Here is a 21,891-nt window from a genome sequence, read left to right on the forward strand (position 1 = left end):
CAGCTTAGAAAAAATTAATATAATTAAACTGCTTTCCTTCTAAGTTCTACCTGAACTCTATCCATTACATTGAAAGAATGAATAATTTTATTTGGCAGGGGAAAAAATGGTAGATTAAGATCATTTAGAATGAGAAGCAATTTGTAAAGTTGAAAAGATTTGGCAGGATACCATAGTAAAGGACTTAGGGTACCATAATGGTAACAATTATCACATACTCAGTATGTGCTAGGCACAATTCCAAGTGAGGTATTCCATTTAATCCTCGTGACAACCTTACAAAATAGGTACAATTATTACCTTTGTGTTATAGAAGAGAAAACTGACACAAAGGGAGATTAAGAAACTTATCTAAAGGGGCGCCTGGGTGGCTCAGTTGATTAAGCATCTGACTCTTGATTTTGACTCAGGTCATGATCTCAGGGTCGTGACATCCAGCCTCAGTGCAGAGTCTGCTTGAGATCCCTTCTCTCTCCCTCTCCCCCCACCATTTCCCCTACTCGCTCAGTCTCTAGATGATAGATAGATAGATAGATAGATAGATGATAGATAGATAGATAGATAGATGATAGATAAAATCTTAGGAAGGAGGAAGGGAGGGAGGGAGGAAGGAAGGAGGAAAGACACTTGTCTAAGGACACATCACCAAGAGGTAGAGCCAGAATTTAAACCTAGGTCTACCTGAATTCTACTTCTAAAAATTGAAGTATAATTTGCATAGAGTAAAAAAAAAATCACCCCTTGTATGTACAGAAAACCATTTTCTTATACCAAATTTTCTATAAAATCAATCTCTGCCAAATAGTGAAAGAGGAAAATTTCTAAAAGCAATTGTTAAGTATCTTATTTGGATTTCCTCCTCACTGAACACTGTAGAAAAATTTGTACTTCAAGACACAATAAGCTAAAATTGAGAAATTATGTAGTTGGCCTGTTTCTTCCTCCTAAAAGGAAGCAAGCTGTTTCAACAGTGTACACAGATGTCCTCAAGTGCCCGTGTGAGGGACACACAAGGAGAGGAGTTGCTCCATCCATCCCATCAGCAGATGCAGAAGGCAAGCTTGCTCAAGAGAGGCAAGGCTGCGAGTGGAAAGAGGATGTACGGATGGGCTTGGAAGTCGGGGAACATACTTGTTTGAACCGAAGACCTATTACTTATTGACCTCAGAGAAGTCACTTATCTCTCATTTGTAAAACGGAAGTAATTGTAGCACTTTTATATAACTGTGGTGAGGATTAAGTAAGATGTAGAAAATACAGACAATGGATTAGTTGCCAGTACCAGCAAGGAGATTAAATGGTATGGTAGCTGGTGGTGGTGTTAGCGTGCAGCTACCCTCGCTACCCCAGCCAGAAGGACCTCACTCTTCTCTGAACAGCTGTTGAATGTCAGGCAACTCTTTCTGAAGAGACACCCTTACGGTGAAAGCCAGAGGAAGCGGTACCTCCCTGAGAGGAAGAAATATCTAAGACTTCCTTTGCAATCTAGGGGATACCCGGAGAAAGACAGTAATTGCTTTCTCCCTTAGAAAGTTAATGCTCTACTATACAGTTGTGCCACAGTGACTAGAAATTCTGGTCCAGTCCTTTCCCTGAGCACAATATGGGATGAGGAAGGTACTGGAGTCGGAAGTTCTCTGGTTCCTTTCTGAGGGTTTGGATTTAAGAGAAGGAAGTTATGGAGGGGGCTCTGTAAACTCATCAAACACCTCCAGCTGGATGTTCAGATCCATGAGGATGAGGACCTTGGTCAATGTGAACTCTTTTCTCTATGCTTCCATAGTTGCTCTCTTTTATTTTGACTCCCAGAGAAGACTTCTTTTGAAAAATGCTATACTTCGTAAACCAAGGGGGGGGGCGGGATTCTTCCAGCTCTGGAGCATTTATGAATCGTCTCTGACCAGGGGCTGAGGTGGATGTGGCCGGTGCTGACTCTGCCCATCCACTCTCCCTGCCTGGGCCTCTGGGTAAGCTGGTAATAAAGAAATATGTAGTAAGACAAAAGCAGAGGGAAGTAAAAGATGACCCTAGACTTAAATCCTGCTTACCTAGGATTAAAAAAAAAGGGGGCAATGATCACACTTATGTGACTTATTGCCTCTGGTTGAATGCAAACCACTTGAGCAAACAGCCTTTGTCTTATTCGCTTCCCGGGGATTATAGCACCTCGCGATGCAGGAGGTGCTCAGGCTCGCAGCATTTGCTTGTATTGTACGGAGGCAGCATGTATGCTGCAAAAAGACCTGGATCAGAAAAATGTAGGGTCTAGTTCTAGCCCTGGTACTGCTCAATCTATCTGGGCCTTCACTGCCTCAAATTCAAAAAGTTGAATTGGATTATCTCTAATCCAACTTGGCGCTGGAAAATGAAGGAGGGAGGGAGGCAGGAGAGAGAGAGGGCTTCTGTCGGACAAAACTCAACCACAGAAAACTCCCTAAGGAAGCGTACTTGTCGGCTAACGGCTTCAGAGATGGGAAATTTACTGCCACTGTTTTAAGACAGATTTTGGTGAATTAAAAAGGATTTGGACCAAGAATGAAATTTTCCATTCCAGACAGATGCAAGACAGAGAATGTGGATGAGCCAGTGAAAATGACCCATTTCCAGTCATTCTGCAAGTTGGTCCTGCTACGTTGAGTTAGCACATCTATACCTTTTCTTTTATTTGGCCTGTGGTAATAGTGAAACGTTTCTCTTTGTTTGCTAAGGCCTGAGCACCCATCTAGCTCCTCGTCTTCATAATTCGTAAGGTGAAGAGAGAACCAGTGGATTAAAATGCACAGCATCAGGACTGTGCACTTTCATGGTTTCGAGTGTCCACGCACTACTCCACGGAATAACGCAGGAAAGGAGAGTCTTTTCTGCAGATAACAAAATTTTATCCTGCAGTAACAACCTCCAGCAATCAATTATGTTGCTACGAGCCGACAGTAGTAAAACCTTTTTCAATACATGAAATTTATTGTAAAAGACAGCTATCATGTCTGTCCACTAAATTTCCACAAGCCCTAAATACTCCCTTCCCTTACATTCAAATGTTAACCAATATTTCTTTCAACAACTACCTATGTACTTTGACACCTAACTTGAATTTCCCCCAAATGAATGAACTGGTTAATTAATTAATTAAAAAGAAAGTGCTACTGGGCTCACTCATTTAGGAAGCTAAAACATCTGATGGTTCTCAGAAGGAGGCAATTATTGATGTTTACTGTAGTTGGCTGACTATAAAAATGTAGGATTTATTTTTGAAACATCATCCAAAGGATGGTATGTGGTAAACACTACACAGGGAGGGGATCTGGGTGGCTCCGTCAGTTGAGCACCCAACTCCTGACCTCAGGGTTGGGAGGTCAAACCCCACGTTGGGTTCCATGCTGGGTGTGGAGACTTCTTAAAAAAAAAATAATAGAGGGAAATAAAAGAGACATAAAGATATTTAGCAGCCTGCAGTCACAACCTCAATCTTATCTTCTACTACCCTCCAGTGTGAAGACACTGCACTATCAGGGAGACAGATCCATGTGTCAGGCACTAACATAAACCATGAGCCAGAGAGGCTGCCCAATTAGCAGAGCACACACTGAAACATAATCACTTTCTAGAGGAGATTAGTTGAGAAGTCATTTCGATTTCTCAATGTGTACAGAATCCTCTAGAGGTAAAATTTACTCAGACTGGCTAATTTTTGGTATTGCGTCATTCAAGATTCAAAATTCCTAACCAGCATCTTATACCATATTTATACATACACAGATACATCTTATACCATATTGAACATAAAATGGAACAAATTAAATCCCAGTTCAAAGTCCCAGTATGAATGCTAAGGGCCACTGTAATACTTTACAAGCAAAATTCATGTTAAATAGATTGCTCAGAATATTTTTTAATGTAGAGCACTATAAATACAGCTGATTTTATACCAAAGACTAAGAGATGAATGCACTGGGTTAACCACCATATCTAAAGAATACCTCTTCTAATTTTTGAAGCATTTAGAACCCAAGAAAAAGGAGAAGAATGAGGAGGTTAAAGTGTTTTTGCTGCCTGTCTTGCGGTAGCTCAGTGCTGGTAAACACAGGGTTATTTATTAGCTAGTCTGAATATGGAATAACAGGAATTCCCAATGTATTCTTGAATCTGTGTAAGAATTGCGTTCCCTCACCATCACTCCCCCCCCGCATAAAAACCTTCCCCTGGCCTGGTTACAGATACCCAGAGCAAGTCTGAAGGAAATCCTGAGAGTTCCATATGTCCCTAAGATGAGTCGCGAATATAGACTTTTCTTATTTCATGAGATCCATGATAAAACACTAGGTAAAACTAGATAAAATCCAGGCCCAGGGACATAACCTAAAAACTGGTAGCTACAGGGGTGTCTGGGTGGCTCAGTCAGTTGAGCATCCAACTGTAGGTTTCAGTTCAGGTTGTGATCTCAGGGACATGAGATCAAGCCCCGCGTCGGGCTCCACGCTCATTACAGAGTTGGCTTAAGTTTCTCTCTCCTTCTCCCTCCGTCCCTCACCCCTCACCCCCGTTCTCTCTCTCTAAAATAAATAAACAAATCTTTTAAAAATAAATAAATAAAAATAAAAACTGGGAGCTACAAAGTCACGCCTGTATTTGGAAAAGGCAAAACTGAGTAGGTAAAGTGATTCGTAGTGATCACAGTAAATGATTTACAATTAAGGAAAACTACACCTCATGTATGTAACCTTACAAGCAGCACCGTTTTGATCATAAATACTGCTTGAGAGTACACAGAGGTCCCAGAGGAATACAATGACATTGAAAGATAAATGTGATGACCACAGACACGGTCCTTGAAATTCTCAGTGAACACAGTGTACTGTTGACAGGTGGCTTTTAGAACATCTTTATGCTTAATGTAAATATTTAATTAAGGGATGTAAAGCTCATTGAGAAGTATCCAATTCCATGCAGACCAAGGGAATTAAAGCAAAATTTTCTTTTACATTTTATAAAAAGATTTTTTTTTAATTCCACAATTCCAATATTGCCTCAGGAATATCCTCTGTTACTTACAAAGTCTGGGTCTGTGAGGTTGGCTAAGGAAGAATTCCTCAATAAGAGTTTTCTAATACAGCTCCTATACTGAAATGATTTTGTTATATTAATATTGACGTCCAAGAAAGAGGTACATTAAAATAAACACTTTTATATGTGAATCCCTTTTGATTTGGTATCTGGATAGCTACTGCTATTTACAAAGATTATATATTTGAAATAGTTCTCTTTTTTAAAAAAATCTGAAATCCAATTTATGTTATCAAAACTATAAGACAGTTCAGAGTGTCAAAAAACAACCAGAGCCATTATTAACCAAAGCATTGAGTATAAACAGTGCAATTTAGAATAACTTGAGTACACAATAGAGTTTAATTTCAAGTAAAATTCATCTTTAGTGTCAACTAAAACAAATTATAAGTATTGTATCCAGTTACAAGTTACAGTGTTTTATCAAGTCTATGATAATCAGTGCTGTCCAGTATAATAGCCACCAGCCACATGTGGCTACTGGGCATTCGAAATGTGGCTTGTGTAACTAGGAGCTGACTTTTAAATTTTTACTTTAATTAATTTAAAATTAAATAGCTCCCTGTGGCTAGTAGTTACCATATAGACAGCACAGTTCTGCACATTGAAACTTACATAACTTATTATATAAGTATGTTAATTCTGCTCTCCAAAGATAATAGTCAAGCTCAGCACTGAAAGTGATTGACTCATTACCTATAAAGACTTAAACTTTAGGAATTTTTAACCCACCACTGGTATTTTTAACCCACCGCTATATCCTCAGTAACTGTCAGAATACCTGAGTAATTACTGTATACGTGAACAAATATATAATGCTAAAAGATGAAAAAAAAAAAAGAAAATATTCCTATTTTGCCCCTATTTTATTACTAAGTCTTTGCTAACCATGTGGATCGTCTTCAAACTGGAAAGAAGGGAATGAACCTGGTAGTTAATAGGCAAGACCAGTTTAAAATGCTGCTTTAGCATCTCTCGCTTTAAAACGCCATCATACATGGACGCCTCAGTGGTTCAGTCGGTTGAGCATCTGACTCTTCACTCTTGGTTACGCTCACGTCATGGTCTCAGGGTCATGAGATCAAGCCCCATTTCAGCCCTGCACTCAGGGCGGAATCTGCTTGAGATTATCTCCCCCTCCCTCCCCTTCCCCCTCTGGTCCTCCCCCAGTTCACCCTCAATCTCTCTATTAAACAAGCAAATGAATGAATAATCTTTAAAATGCTGTAATACAGTATTTTTCCAAATAGGACCAATTGGCAAACTATTTTTAACAAAATGTTAGTCATGTTATAGAATATATTTAGTATAAGCACATTTTGAGTTATAAGTAAGAATTAAACAATTTGGGATGCCTGGGTGGCTCAGTCGTTAAGCGTCTGCCTTCGCTTCAGGTCATGATCCCGGGGTCCTGGGATCGAGCCCCGCATCAGGCTCCCCGCTCCGCGGGAAGCCTGCTTCTCCCTCTCCCGCTCCCCCTGCTTGTGTTCCCTCTCTCGCTGTGTCTCTCTCTGTCAGATAAATAAATAAAATCTTTTAAAAAAAAAGAATTAAACAATTTAAGGGCTTTTGTATTTGAATTTTTGTTTTCTTGCCATAGGTTTATGCGAAAAACACAGATCACATCTGTGCTAAGTGAAAGAGAGAGGTTATCAGAAAGGACGTGATGGTGAAGGTTTTACAGTGGCTCAAAGAGAAAAAGCTGGAGCCAGAAGTGAGTTATTCCCTGGCAGATGGTGGTAACAACTACAGTACAGCTAATAATGCTACTAGTTTGGCTACAGGTTTTAAAACATGTAATTGGGAAAAAGCTATGACTTTTGTTATTAGTTTTTTCTACTTCCTCTTGTTAAATAGTCAAGAATTTGCCTTGGATAGTGTTAGTTTTTACTCCTTTTTGTCCCATTATGAAAGTTTTAATACAAAAGAAATGTATTTATGTCATAGATTTTCATTAAATTTTATTAAAAATGCCAAATATGCTCTTGGATTTTGGTAGACTGGAAAATCTCAGAGGGGAAATTGCATATTTTCATCCAAAGTTTCATAAGAGAATGCTGATTTTATCAATGTCTCATGGACAGGTTAAGAGATGTACTCACATAAAAGCACTAATTAAAATTTTTAAAAAAACAAATTTATAGTATAGCAGATATGATTTAACTGCCAAAAATCATTTATTTTCACATTAATATTTAGAAGTTGAAATAGATTAGTTTTATGGGGTTATGGTATTTTGATTATAAATTTATTTTCATTGTATATGAATTATATGCATAAAAATTCTAGACTTTTTTTTAGAGATTTACTTATTCACCTTAGAGAGAGAGAAAGCACTAGGGACCAGGGGGAGGAGTAGATGGAGAGAAACTCAAGCCGACTCCCTGCTGAGTGCGGAGCCCCACACAGGGCTCCATCCCAGGACCCCAAAATCATGACCTGAGCCAAAACCAAGAGCCAGAAGCTCAACTGATTGAGCCACTCAGGTGCCCCCAAAATTCCAGACACATCTATGTCTGTGCATAACTCATTAAAGTTAAAGCAAAAATAATTTAAGTCAAAATTGGGATTAACAAAGTTGTTTTGGCTTTCCACTGTTCTTTGTTTCCTTTGGAAGAGTCTGGCTTAGTACTCAAGTTGTTTGGAGGCGCTGACAGTAACTTGAATGGCTGCCTGCGACCTTCAGAAAATCCAAACTCTATCATGGAGGAGCTCTGGCCACCTTCTCCAGCCCTTTCTCTTTCCTGATATTGACCCTGCATTCCCAACATATCCACTTACTCAAATTCCCAGAAAGTTTCTTGTTCTTTCATGTCTCCATGCTATACCTAATGCTCCTTCATTCCTCGGATTTATTTTTAATTAATTAATAAATATATTCATCTATCTATTTATTTTGGTTTAGGCTACTGCCAACATCGTACTGTATTCAAACTTAAATTCAATGCTATGGTAAGCTTTCCCAGGTAGGCACATTCTTCATGCTTTCTCCTGGGACTGCTGGTACTCCTCTTTCAAATGTTCTATATCATACTGATATTTTAATTGTCCTATCACCCTTATTTATCCATACACTCGTCAAGCCCAGGAAGGTTTATTTCCAGGGTCTGGATGATTCCCAAATACACAGTTAGCAGTCATAGATAGTTTTAAATGAGTGAGTAGTGGGGTGGTAGATCTCACAACTTGAAAATTGTGTACACCTAGAGAAATTATATCCTAGACTTGGAAATGTCATTCTCAATCCATCTTCAATAATCTTTGGAGAATTACAGAGAACCAAAACATTGCCAAAAGAATTAAGATGAGTATATATTTTGGCCTAACTTCAAAAAGGGGGTACAAGTGAATTCTGGACACTACATCCATGCCGAGATGTATTAGTTTTCTAGAGCTGCTGTAACAGAGTACCCCAAACTCAGTGGCTTAAAACAACAGAAACATTTTCTCTTACAGTTCTGGAAGCAGGAAGCTCTAAATCAAGGTTTTGACAGGGCCATGCTCTCTCAAAAGGCTTAGGGGGAGAATCTGTTCCATGTCTTTCTCTTTGCTTCTTATGTTACTGGCAATCCTTGGCATTCCTGTGCTTGTAGACACATCACAAAAATCTCTGCCTGCACCATCATGTGGCATTCTTCCTGCATGTCTGTCTCTGTATCTCTTCTCCTTCTATAAGGATTAGGGCTCACCCTAATGACCTCATCTTAACTTGATTGCAACTGCAAAGACCCCATTGCCAAATAAGGTCACATTCACACAGAAAATGAAATGGAAATTTCTGGGACTTAAAAACTGTTCAGTAAGAACAAAGGGATGCCAAAATGACAATATTTCCATTTGCTTTAAGGTTATTACACTGCTTGATCTGGATAACGTCAAAGACATAGGGTGCTTTGATTTAAAAAGGCATTTAACATTATCATTATTTCTACTTCGTATTTCTGCTTTCCTAATTAGCTGGTTTAGGTGAATTTAGAACTGATTAGCCAAATTCCCAAAATACTGCATATTGCATATTTTGCATATTATCAGCTTTGATGGGTAGCCTATAGTGCTCCGCAGGATGCTCTAATACATACTTTGAAATTGTCTATTTTTATCAAAAATTTATATCAGAGTATGTTTATCTAACTCGCAGATGATTCAAAAACATAAAGGGTTGATAACATAGAAAAACAAAATGAATATTTAAGCACCCTGTATTAAATTTAAGTCAATTGAATTGAACAAGGATATATGTGCCTATTCTTCTAATTCTGTAAACAGGAAAAATATGAGAAGAGGAATCATCAACCAGGTTCCAGCTCTCATTAAGACAATGAAATTCTGTTTTCCAAAATGCTTTCATTGGTGTTACTAATAATAGTATCATATTTGCAGAGACTTTTATGGCTGCAAATTATCAGGAGGTAGTGAGGAAGTCCAAGTCATTCCCACTGAGAGTACAAAGTGAGCAAACAGGGCAAACACTCTGAAGACCTTGGTCAACATTCCAGAGGAAAACCTTGAAGAGAACACGGAGCCCAGGTGAGATTCTAGGTGCTGTATGTGTATGGTATTAGAGTGGAATCCTGATTGAGATTGAGAGATGTAGGACTAAAATCAGTTTAAATAATGAAGAAAATATACTGGTTTATAAACCAAAAATGCAAGGAAAAATTTCAGCTTCGCTCATAGTTGGATCCTAGGGCTCAAATAATATCACCAGAACTAAGACTCTTTCTTCCTTCCTTCCTTCCTTCCTTCCTTCCTTCCTTCCTTCCTTCCTTCCTTCCTTCCTTCCTTCCTTCCCATGAGCTTTGCTTTCCTCCACATTGGCTATATTGTAAGGGAAGCTCTCTCTAATGGCAACTTTCAGCAGCCCAGACCTATACCCTACCAGCTTAACCACCCAAATAGAGAGTGGGCACCTCATCCTCAGTAGTTCTAGCAAAAGTCTCAGGTCTAACACTCACTGATTCAAATTAGGTTAAAAGCCAGAAGTATAACGCATGCTTTTGACACTAACTGGCAATCAAGAGTGGGGTTAGGGAAAAGGCAAAACTCATGGATTTTGCAGTAGGAAAAGGCTGGAGAGCCTATAGATGCTAGGCAAGCAAAAACAATAAACATGTCCCATACATACAGTCTTTTCCCTTCTGGTGCCGAAGCCCATGGGGCCCTTCCCACTCATGTTAAATAGAATTCAGACTCCATGGTTTTGTAACAATGCAAACAAACAAACAAACAAAAAACACCACACATCACAGAAGATATGCTATTACAACTAGAAAGATTAATCTTTCTTATCCTATTAACTCTTGAACTTTTCCAGTTAAAAGCAACAAAAGCTTCAGTTCAGATGCATTTAAATATCCGGTCTGATAGGAGTACCTTCCAACGATGAAGAATTAATCAATTAATTAATTTAAAATTAAACAGCCCCATGTGGCTAGTAGTTACTATATAGGAAGATAATTAATGAAGAATTGAAGAAAATGTATAGCAAAGTCAAAAGACATAGCTGATCATTCTTTACAACAAGTTACTTCCATAGGAACAAGGGAGATGTCTCCAACTGAGACAAAGAGCCCCTCCAGACTAGCCATTGAAATACAGATGTCAGGGGAACAGCAGACTGTGAGGAAACAAGGAAAAAACACGAACTAACCCCTGAGTTAGAACCTCACTTCAGAGACCATCATGGTCGTGAAAGAATGATGACTAGCATCCAAACTTAGATTAGACCTAAAATTATGGATATGTGAGACGTTCAATGACTGCCACGCTAACTGAAGTCTTTGATCAAATGATCTACAGATGTGTCTTAAGTGTCCCTATATGTAAAGGATCCGGGAAGGAAACATCCAAGTCAGTACCGGCTGGTCTCACTGCTTCCATCTCCCTCTCTGCCCGGCTCTTCCACGAATCCCACCTACCTAACCTCTTATAAATACTATTTTCACAACGCTAGCTGCTTTACAAAACTTTGAAATGGTTCGCTGGTAGTAAGTGCATTAAACCTAAATCTCCCATCCTTGATTTTAAAGCCCTGTTGTAACTCAGACCTGCCTGGCAGCCAGTCTGTTCACCACAGTCCCTAACATGTACCCTACATCTTGTGTTGACCATTTTACTGTTCAACCATACACTCCCTGTTCTTTTCTACTTCCAGGACTTGACGCACATTGATTCCCTACTAGGGTAGGAAGAATTATGTCTCCGTAAAGATTTTCCTGTGCTAATCCCTAGCACCTGTGACCACGTTACCTTTACGACAAAAGGGATTTTGCAGGTATCATTAAGGATCTTAAAATGAAGAGATTATTCTGGATTATCCAGGTGGGCCCAATATAATCACAGGGTCCTTCTAGCAAAGAATCAGAAGGGTCCCGAGGCAGAAGCAAAGGTTGCAGGGATGTGCATTAAAAATACAATAAAGGGCCACAAGCCAAAGAATGTCAGCAGTGTCTGGAAGCTAGAGAAGGCAAGGAACGGATTCTCTCCTAGGAGCCTCCAGAAGGAATGCAGCCCTACCAATACTTTAATTTTAGCCTCATAAGAATGACCTCCTGAACTGCAGGCTAGCACCTCTTTGTTATTTTAAGACACTGGGTTTGTGATAATTTGTTACAACGGCAGTCAGAAACGAATATACCCACCAACACCATCTTCACTAATAATTTTCCACACTGTATTCTTTGCAAAGGCTTCTCTGACTTCTCTCTTTTAGGGACATGTCCTCTATCAAGGGCTTAGATACAGAATGTTCTTTCTTTTTTAGTGTGCTGTCTTGAGTGACCTGGAAACCTCTTGACAGAAGGGATCACCAGAACGAATGCTTCACATTCCCACTGGAGTTTTGCGCTACGGGCACGAGGCAGGCTGGCTGGTTCTGTCATGCCGTCAGGCAGCCGACATTCATCGAGAGTATGATTCCTACAAAGTCAGGTGCCACAACCTGGGGGACTTAGTACAAAGAACTAATATCGTTGTCCCCCAGAACACTATCTTGGGAGTGATCAAACACACACTCAACCAACTCAGTGAGAATCCAGGACAGGCTAAAGAAAATGGCAGTTAAGAAGGAAAAGTTTTAGGAGTTTCGATGTGGGAGGGTCTTCTTGTGAGATTCCAAGACAACCTCACAGAAGTGGCATGCTGTCCTACTTAGCTTCATCATGCCCGTGCTTAATGTCCTTCCTTCCTACCTACTTCCCTCAAGCTAATCCTCTTCCTCACGACACTTTCTGGTATTTTTACTTGGTTTGGGGATCACCCCAGTGAGCCAAGGGCGGGGCTCAGAAACCTCTCTCTCTGAAGTCGTTCTGACCCCTCCCCGCTCTCCTCTTCGGTCTGTTTCCACTACCCAAGCCTCTACCACTAATATTTACCTCATAATCTCTACCCTCTTCATCAGCACGCTCAGTCTTCATTAAAGAGAACCTCATGCTCTCTCCTCAGTCCCCTCATTATGCCTTGAATGCAAAGTTTTACAAGCACTTATGGAACACTGACCTCCTTACTGAGAGACTATCTGTGTATGTCAAGGTGGATCCATAGGCTCCGTATCTGTTAACCTAATTTTAAAAATTGATCTTTCATTTGATTAGACTGTGTAATACAAGGTGATTTGACTAATTTTATGTCATTCAAACTTCTTCAAAATGTAGTTTCATACAATAGGGGTTTCATTGTTGAAAAATTGGGGCAACAGTGGATTAAACAATTATAGAATCCTTTACTATAGAGCTTCTCAGAGCCTTTATTACACTAAAGTGCACTGCAAATCCACAAGAGGGGTATGGGATGCAATATATCAAAAAGTCACTCCACCACAAAATCCTAGTTTTGTTGCTGCTGTTAGTTTTGTTTGTTTGCTTTGGTTACCATTCATATCAACAGTTTTGGAGATGACAGTTCCGAAACTATCAATACAGTGAAGAAAGCTCTGAAATCTCCAAGTACTAGCTCTTCCACTAACTATCTGTGTGGCTAAAGCTTCTGGGGACTGTAATCATTGCCCCATTTATAATTGAAGGGGGAAATTAGATCATCTCTGAAGTTCCTTCCAGCTCTAACCTTCTATGATTCTATTTTCCCAGATTTAATCTAATTGCCCAGTGGTTTGGATTGTGTTCAGACAATGAACAACTTTCATTTTCAATTACACTTGATTCTAGAAAAGGCACCTCCATTTTAAATGTTGGAAGTGTTATAACTTTATGTACATATAAAGCAGAGCTACTTATGGCATCAACTGCATGTGAACACTGGCTACTCCAAAAAGGTTCAAAGGATGAACAAATTACAAGTGATCTAATTATTGGTCACACAACTGGAGTAGTCCTCAAAAATGGCCACACCTCAATCTGACTTCATGAATTATCATGTTTATTGTTTTGGGTGGTTTTTTTTTTTACACAAAGTCCAATACAACCCAGAATGATTATACAATTTGCTAACTCAAATTCACAAAACTAGGGACTATTAAATCTGCCTTAAAATGTAGTATTACTAAAATTTTATTACTCATGAAAAGGGTAAGACAACAAATACCCATTTACACATCATCCACCTAAAGAAATAAAATGGTGACAATAAGGATGAAGGCCCTTAGGACTCCTCTTTCTGAATGCAGTCTTCCTCTTCTCCTCAGAGGTAACCAACCGTATTTTCAATAGTAAGTAAGACAAAGAAATAAATGTGGAAAGCTCTCAAGTAAATACTATTGCAACCAATTCTTCAGAATTGTCCAGAATAATTTCTGATATATCAATTTTATTCATTTCAAAATTCTCTGCATGAACACACTTTGTTTCATAGGATTTTTGAAATGTTAATCACTAATAAGAATGTACTTGCTATATATTGTTATATAACTTACCTGAAAATGAGTGAGGAGTGATATAAACGTCATCACAACATATGAGAAGAGCATCTGTTGGAAGCTCCTTCATAACATCCCAGACTTTGCCCTGATTTATCAACGGCAAAGCATGATGAGTCACTTCCCCCCATTGGAGATTTTTGCCAAGCACTTTTCTCTCTTTCTCTTTCTTCTTCTCTCCCTCCCTATCCTCTCTCTACCTCCCTCAAGCCCTTCTCCTTCCCTCCCTCCCTTTCTTTCCTTCTCTCGCTCTCTCTTTCATTTCTCTTATTTGCCAAAAGAAAATAGAAATTGGCTCAGCTCTCCACACGCCATTTCAGTACATAATACCTGGAGGTGGGAGGTTTAGAGATGTATCCCCATCACCCAAGTGGCCAAAGAATTTACTCAAGGTTCTTACGTAGTTTGTGGAGATGCTAAAGAGAAGACACAGTGAGTGGGACAGGACTCGCCTTATTCAAAATGGAATTTTACATGAACCAAATTATTCAGATGGTTTGTCAACTGTGCATTTCACTTTTCTCTAATGGCTCTAGTTTCCAAAATACTCATGTAAGAATTTTTTTAACATGGTCATGATATATAACAAGCAGCTTAAAACAAGGTGGTGTTTGGGGGGGGAGGAAGATAAAGGATTGTTTAAACAATCACTAAATTACCGTTTCGCAATGGCTAGGTTAAGACGAACTGTGTATTTGAAGATTGAAAATATCTGGTGAAAACAGGCATAAAGTATTCCCCTAGAGCTTCATAAATATAATCTACAGAAGAAACTATCTTGGACCTACGGCTGAGCATGGATGTTCATTCTCATTTGACAGTATCTTCAATTTTCCCACCATCATTTCACAGTAAATGGACATGTTGGTTAAATTTACATCTAAAAGACGAAGGGGTGAATATCTGAGAGAACAGTATTTCAGGCAAGGAGAAGAAGGGCCTGACAAATGGTCTGAGGTGAGGAAGACAAGACAGAACAAAAGTTGGTTGGGGAGAGGAGAGGAGGGGAAGAAGGGCTCAGAAACAAGCCCCATCCCGTGGCTTCATGGACAAGGATAAGCCTGTAACGTAAACCAAGAAGGCACAAGCAGTCTTTGGAAAGAGGGGGGAAAAAGGCGGCAAAGTTATAGAAACCAAAGGGGGAAAAACATCTCAAGATGTAGAGGAGGAGCTGATGTTAGGAAACAGAGAGGTATGATGTGGACTGACACATTCTTGGAGATGGTTACTGTTAGTAAAAAGCTGTATTTCTAATTTCTACCAATATTTACTAAAAACAGAGGAACTCCATGCCAGATCATCTTGTTTGAGCTCTTGATTAGTCGTCAGTCTGCTTCTTATCAAAGGAGAGTTTAAGATTCAAACTACGTCACTTAAGTTTTTAACTAAAATTTAAACCATGTCACTTAAGTTTTTAACTACAAATTCCATCTTTTCAAAAAATGTGCAACTTCTGGCCCAGTCAGTGACTCGATGGCTTGCCTTGCCTTTTGCTATTTTTAAGACGAAGGTATCCTCAGAAAGTTTACTCCTATAGGTAATAGGCTAAAAACACTCTGCATTAATTGGAAGGACCCATGGATGAGAAATTATAAACTACATCCTCCTAAGCAATATATGGTGTCAGCACGAAACACATGGATTTGAGTCAGTTACTTAAAGTGTTCACTTCCCTTTACATATGGTGACAATATTTACCAGGGCACTGTTTTGATATTGTAGTAAAACAAACGTTGTTGAATTTTCTGAATTATTTTGCACAGTGAAAACATCAAGAGACAATTAATATGTAGATACATTTTGTGTGTTGCCCTGGCAGGGAAGTTACTGATATTTACATTAATGAACAACCCCAAACACTTTATGTGTCCTGGTGGGAAAAGGAAACAGTCACAACTATGGGAAAATGCAATGCTCTATGTTCAAGATATCATTGCTCAGGTAAGTGAGAGGAAAAAATAGATTCTTGAATGCTAAGTTTTCAAATGACAAAAACATCATGTCCATTACTAGCATACATTCATTCAAACTAAAATATAAATTATTTTCTAATTATCCTCTTTTCAAAAATCCATGCCATTATTCCCTTATATTAAGCCCTAGAGCAGGGGGCCAATGAACACTAATTCCGGTTTCAACATCAAACCATATAACTCCATTTCTCTGGTAATAAAATGGGGAGAGTACTGTCATCCTATTTACTTTAGAAATGCTAGATTGAGTATATGAGGTGGATGCGTGAGGTGTGAATGTACTTAGTAAACATTTTAAAATATCTATAACAAATGCAATTGACTACAATCATCTCATGTAGTACATACTAAGCCAACTATAAAAAAAATCATTTTGAAAAATGCTTGTACTTGCAAAATATTATGACTGTCCATAAAATATGTGATCTCATGTGTCTCCAAGTGGAAGAACTTCTAAGAGCATGTCAACTTCATACATGCACAGCCCCATATTATCTAGAGAGAATGACGGGAGGGGGTAGAAACTAAGCGCTTCCCTGTGGCAGGACTGCTCACTGTCCTTTCGCTGTATTCCTTCTTCCCTTCTTCCTCACTGGGGAGCCATCACTGTTAGCCAGGCATATTGCCATCCAGAACAGATAACATTTTATAGCTTCTCTTGCAGCCAAGTGAGGCTGTTAGACTAAATTCTGGTCAATGGGATGTAAGCTGAAACATCAGGTTTAATATGTCCTTAGAGTACAAGGGTTCTTAAAGTAAAGGTTATCTGTTTCTTCCACCCCTTCATCCTTTCTGTTGGAATGTGTATATGATGCTGGAACTCAAGCTGACATCCAGGCCATAAAAAAGAGCCTAGAAGCTGAGGGAAAGGGAGCAAAAACATAAAAGGTGTCTGGGTTCCTGGTACACACATACCAACTCTAGAGAGCCTACACATTTTTCATGTGAGAGAGAAATAAATCTTTGTTATTTGGGGTCTTCAGTTATTCACAGGCAAACCTCAGCCTATCTGCGTGCTGTATATATTAGCATGTGTGCTTGCATTATCTCTATCTATATGCACAACAATTTATAAACACAAGCACAAACATTAATACATATATATACCCATATCTGTACACACTTAATGTAAAACAAAAACAAAAGACTATTTCTATTCAACTGTTTAGTGGAACGCATACTTTGAGTGTGGAATGCTCCAAAAGGCCAACAGCATTAAATTCTCCAATATAATCTCTACACAGCCAATAAAAGAGTTACCAGAAATTCTAATTCCAAATCTGGTTGTACCACATCCCGTCTTAAAATCCTCCAATGGCGCCCTAGTTCCTTGAAGATAAAGTCCAATACGATAGCAGGCACATAGGTCCTTCCCAAGGAAGCACACTGAGTCCTCTCCTGCATGCATCCCAAAATCCAGCCTCACCTTGCCTCTCGAATTGTGCACAGAGAGGCATTCTTCCTCCTGGGAATCCCTCTCCCTAGCCTCTAAATCTAGCTGGCAGATGGCTAACCATCCTTCAAAATTCAGCTCAAATCTTAGCTCCACTAAATGTTTTCCCATGATACTCTTCCTTAGTCATTCCCCTGCTATCCTTGCTGGGTTAGTTTCTTCAGGCCCCTGAGGACTTCAGGTAAGTGCTTATTCCTTCAACAAAAATGTAAGTATGTACTGAGTAGCAGGTACTATCTCTCTCTATCATAACCATCAAGCATATTGTGATTGATTTTCTAATCTGTTACTACCATCTTAGGGATTAAAAATAGTATGTTTCCCAATTTCTTTCATGCTTATTGCCTCATACAGATGTTCAGTAATTGATCAACCAATTATTGGGAGTCAGCTCTACTCACTCTTTAGCTGGATGACCATCCAGTATGCTGTTGTCATAGTTCCTTACTCCATTTATTTCATTGCCCTTCCTTTCCCCACTTACATGGCCTCAATTTAGACAGCCTCATCCACAGACAAAGATATCTTAAATCTCAAAATCTGAAAGCTGTCTTACTCATCTTTCCAGCCACCAAACACCCTTAAGCAACCAATCGCCTGACTTCATGCTTTTCTCCAGTCACTAACTCCACTCCCGCTTCACTTCCGTTCCTGCCCAACGTGGACCTCAGCTCAAACATTTCCATCGCCCTCCCCTGCACTTTTAATGCCCTCATTCCTCTCATCTTTATGTTGTGTCACACCTACCTCATTGTTACACCTGGTTCAAATTCATCATTGTTTACAATGCTAGGTGCTACCAGAATAAGAATAGGTAGCTGGTGACAGAGAGGACTTTTAGGTTAAGTGGCAGGCATCAAAACTAAAGCAGGTCATTTCTCCCTTCTAAAATAGTCTAAGATCTTGACATTTGGTAAAAGCCAGAGAGTTAAGTCCCTCAGGTCAGAAGTAATACTAGCCTTATATTCTCATTTTTTTCACTACAGATTGTCAACTGCCGCAATTCATAGGATCATCTTCATCTTTGTGCCAGTGGGGCTGGAGTCCTGCCTGGTTCTTCATCAGCCTCTGATAGTTATTACCCTGCTGATTCTGGATAAATCACTTAAAAAGTTGCCTGAGAAAGTCTCTCTTTGAAGAGAAAAAAGAATGAACAGTGACCTTCCCTAACTACTATGTTCTCAGGGTGAGTTGTCGGAAGAGAGTCTGGTAAAGATGCTCAGACCTAAAGCAGATTCTGAATGAGCACACTATTTTTAGTTCACAGGCTCTGTGCAGGAAATTCATCACCATGTGCTGTTGGGAAAGTAACACAATTGTTTTTTACTTCCCTTGCCTTTTGCTTTTGTTTAAGGGCTATACTTTTTCTTTTATAGCCAACAGGTATTTGGGCCACAGTAAGGATAATGATTTAGTAAATACCTAATTCATCATTTCTGGTTGCTGGATGGTGTGGTTACGGCAATCTTTTGCTTGTCTCATAAGAATAGCTGGAAAAGTTCATTTCATTGGTGCCATATTCTCTTCGATCATTGGAAAAGCAATTGATTTCCTTTCCAATTTGGCATCTTGATGTATCCTCCTACTTTGGCCCATTCCCTACTTTAGAACAACCAATTCTTTTAAGATTTATTGAGGACAGGAAGAGCAGCATGAGTCATAGACAGTACAAAATGGCTATTCAAGACAGCAAGAAAAGCTCTCTTCAAAGGTATAACATATAAGTTTGTGTTTTTTTTTAAGATTTTATTTATTATTTGACAGAGAAAGACAGCAAGAGAGGGAACACAAGCAGGGGGAGTGGAAGAGGGAGAAGCAGGCTTCCCGCCGAGCAGGGAGCCCGACGCGGGGCTCGATCCCAGGACCCTGGGATCATGACCTGAGCCTAAGGCAGACGCTTAATGACTGAGCCACCCAGACGCCCCTAAGGTTGTATTTTAATCCAGCATTCTTTAGATTTTAAAAAGAACCAAATTGTCTATCAGCTAAAAAGAAATTATTTGCAGTGCACTGATTCTCTTCTTCACAGAATATAAATTAAATGGAAACTGGGTCCTCTCAGTGTTTTTCAAAGCCATACCTCTGGAGTTTGCATTTTCTATTCCTTATTCTTCTTGATAATTTAAAGTCATTTAATAATATTTCCCGGATAAAATGTACTTTAACTCTTGTTTCTCACATCATTCGTTCCACAAAGGGTTAGGCATCGTGTTTTTGGTATTTTGTTTTGTTTTCTCCAGGATGAGCTCCCATACACGTTTTAAAAGGTCCAGAAAGAAGCTTGAGGAAGGACAAATCAAAATCAAATGACAGCAAATAAACTTCTGAAGAGGTGTAGAACCTTGGCTTTCTAATCTTGGATCTGCCTAAATCCAACCCATATGGCAAGCTCCAACCTCTCAGTCTCATGCACTTCAAAATCTATTTCTACTAGCTCATGGCTCACTCCTGCAGCATTGACATATTTATTACAGGACCTTTGAAACCTGAAGTAATTTTAGAGCAAAGATGAAACATGGGAATTTTATTTTACTCCAAGTGCTAATTTTTTTAAATTTCAAAATCTCTTGACATGTCTTACAGAATTACTGTCTGTCTTGGTTGCTTTACCTCCCGCTATCCAATAAAATTTCAGTTGTTTCATAGTATTGGTCAATGACATCTTGTACATGTGGTTCTGTATTACTTGCTGAAAAGTGTTGAAAGAAACAGAAACCAAGGGTGCCTGGGTGGCTCAGTTGGTTAAGCAACTGCCTTTGGCTCAGGTCATGATCCAGGCATCATGGGATCGAGTCCCACATCGGACTCCCAGCTCATTAGGGAGTCTGCTTCTCCCTCTGACCCTTCCCCCTCCGATGCTCTCTCTCTCAAATAAATAAAATCTTTATAAAAAAAAAAAAAAGAAACAAACCGATGTTAGAAGCAAAGCTTCTTCAGCATGGCAAAGCACATGAATTTTTAGCATTATGCAATTTCTTATCTTCACAGGATTCTTACTGAGGATTTTTTTTTTTGCTTATAATAGAAAAGCAGTTACCAAAACATGCAAGCTCACAGAAACTTTCAAAGAGAGCACATCTTATGTAAATAAAAGTATCAACCTCTCCGACCCTCACTTTGCTAAAATGACGCATCTCCAATTACATGCCAATACTGTTTCTATCGTATAGTACACTTCAATACCATCACCTAGTTCATCAACTCGAACCTACCCCAGGCTGTCCTTTCTAATTTTAACCATCCCAATTAAGTAATAACAAATTGTCAGCAGATGTCCATTGCCATTAAATCTGCCATTGTGTTTTCTGTCTTTAAGGCCAAAATTTATTAATTTATTTTCTATACCAAATAAACCTACTCCATTATAACTCAATCCTCCACTAAACCTTTCGCTGGTCTTACATTTGTGTTTGCATAGCCACCAACCTATCCTCCCTAAATCCTGTGACTTCTCCTTTATTATGCTTCTCAATCTTACTACCTAATAATAATAGCAAGAGGACACCCCTAACACAACCCTTTCCTTCTCTGCTGACATTCTTCAGCATGCTGGTTCTTGCTCTCTGGCTAACTCAGGCTTTGCTTGGAAGGAGTGAAGAGGAGTTATCTAAATGGCTGAGCAAATGCCCATCATTACATTGCTTCTCTACTATAGGAATTTCAAGATTCTAATTTCCTGTATAGGTGATGGTTCATGACCTTAACCTCCCACCCTTCAGCACTGTATTTCTATTGGCCACAGAATAGCACCACTTGGATAGTATGCTATCCAATCATCTTTCACACAAAATTTAATCTAGTAAGGTCACCTGTACCACCACCTAGCATGTAAATGCAGTCTTCTCAGCTCTGTGTACCTGCATAAACATTGTGAACAAAAAAAAACCAAAAAACCCCATTTGAAGAACATTAGGCTTCTGATCAAGATGGCTCTTTAAGTCTAGAGAAACCACTAGAGTTGCATCACATAGCAAAGTTGGACAAAATAAAAAAGAACATTGTAATGTTACAACCCACTAAAGAACATTTGGGTCATTTTCAGGTCTGTGTAGTTGTTAATAAAGCTACTAGCAATATTCCTGTGCAAATACTTTCATGAACATCACCCTTATTTCCCCTGGGCATATTCCCAGCAATAAAATCATTAGGTCATACGGTAGGAATATGTTTAACATTATCAGCCATTACCAAAAAAGCTTTGCAAAGTGGTTGAACCAACTACATCCTATATTGTATGTTTAGAGTTCTATCTGCTCCCCATCGTTGTCAACATTCAGTACTGTTGGTCTTTCTGATATGACTCATTCTGTAATGGTACATCATCGTGGTTTTAGTTTACATTTCCCTGAAGACAACCATTTTAAGTGTCTTCTACACTTTTTGTCAACTTACAAAAATGTATGAGCAAAATTTCTGCCCATGTTTTCACTGAGTTGTCTTTTTATTGAGATACAGGAATTCCTTATATATTGTAGATACAAGTCCTTTGTCAGATCTATGCATTCCCAGCTTATGGATGGTCTTTTCTCTTTCTG

The 21,891-nt window shown here is 39.1% G+C and overlaps 1 protein-coding gene across 1 annotated transcript in view; it reads right to left on the bottom strand.

Annotated features, from left to right (window-relative positions):
• GUCY1A2 (guanylate cyclase 1 soluble subunit alpha 2) overlaps positions 1-21,891 on the bottom strand; it is a 333,141-nt gene that overhangs the window by 195,533 nt on the left and 115,717 nt on the right. The gene's annotated exons all lie outside the window — the stretch shown is intronic.

Source organism: Callorhinus ursinus, unplaced genomic scaffold (assembly GCF_003265705.2).
Source record: "Callorhinus ursinus isolate GAN/ISIS: 27379988/994484 unplaced genomic scaffold, GSC_fseal_2.0 scaffold19, whole genome shotgun sequence".
Lineage (NCBI taxonomy): Eukaryota > Metazoa > Chordata > Mammalia > Carnivora > Otariidae > Callorhinus > Callorhinus ursinus.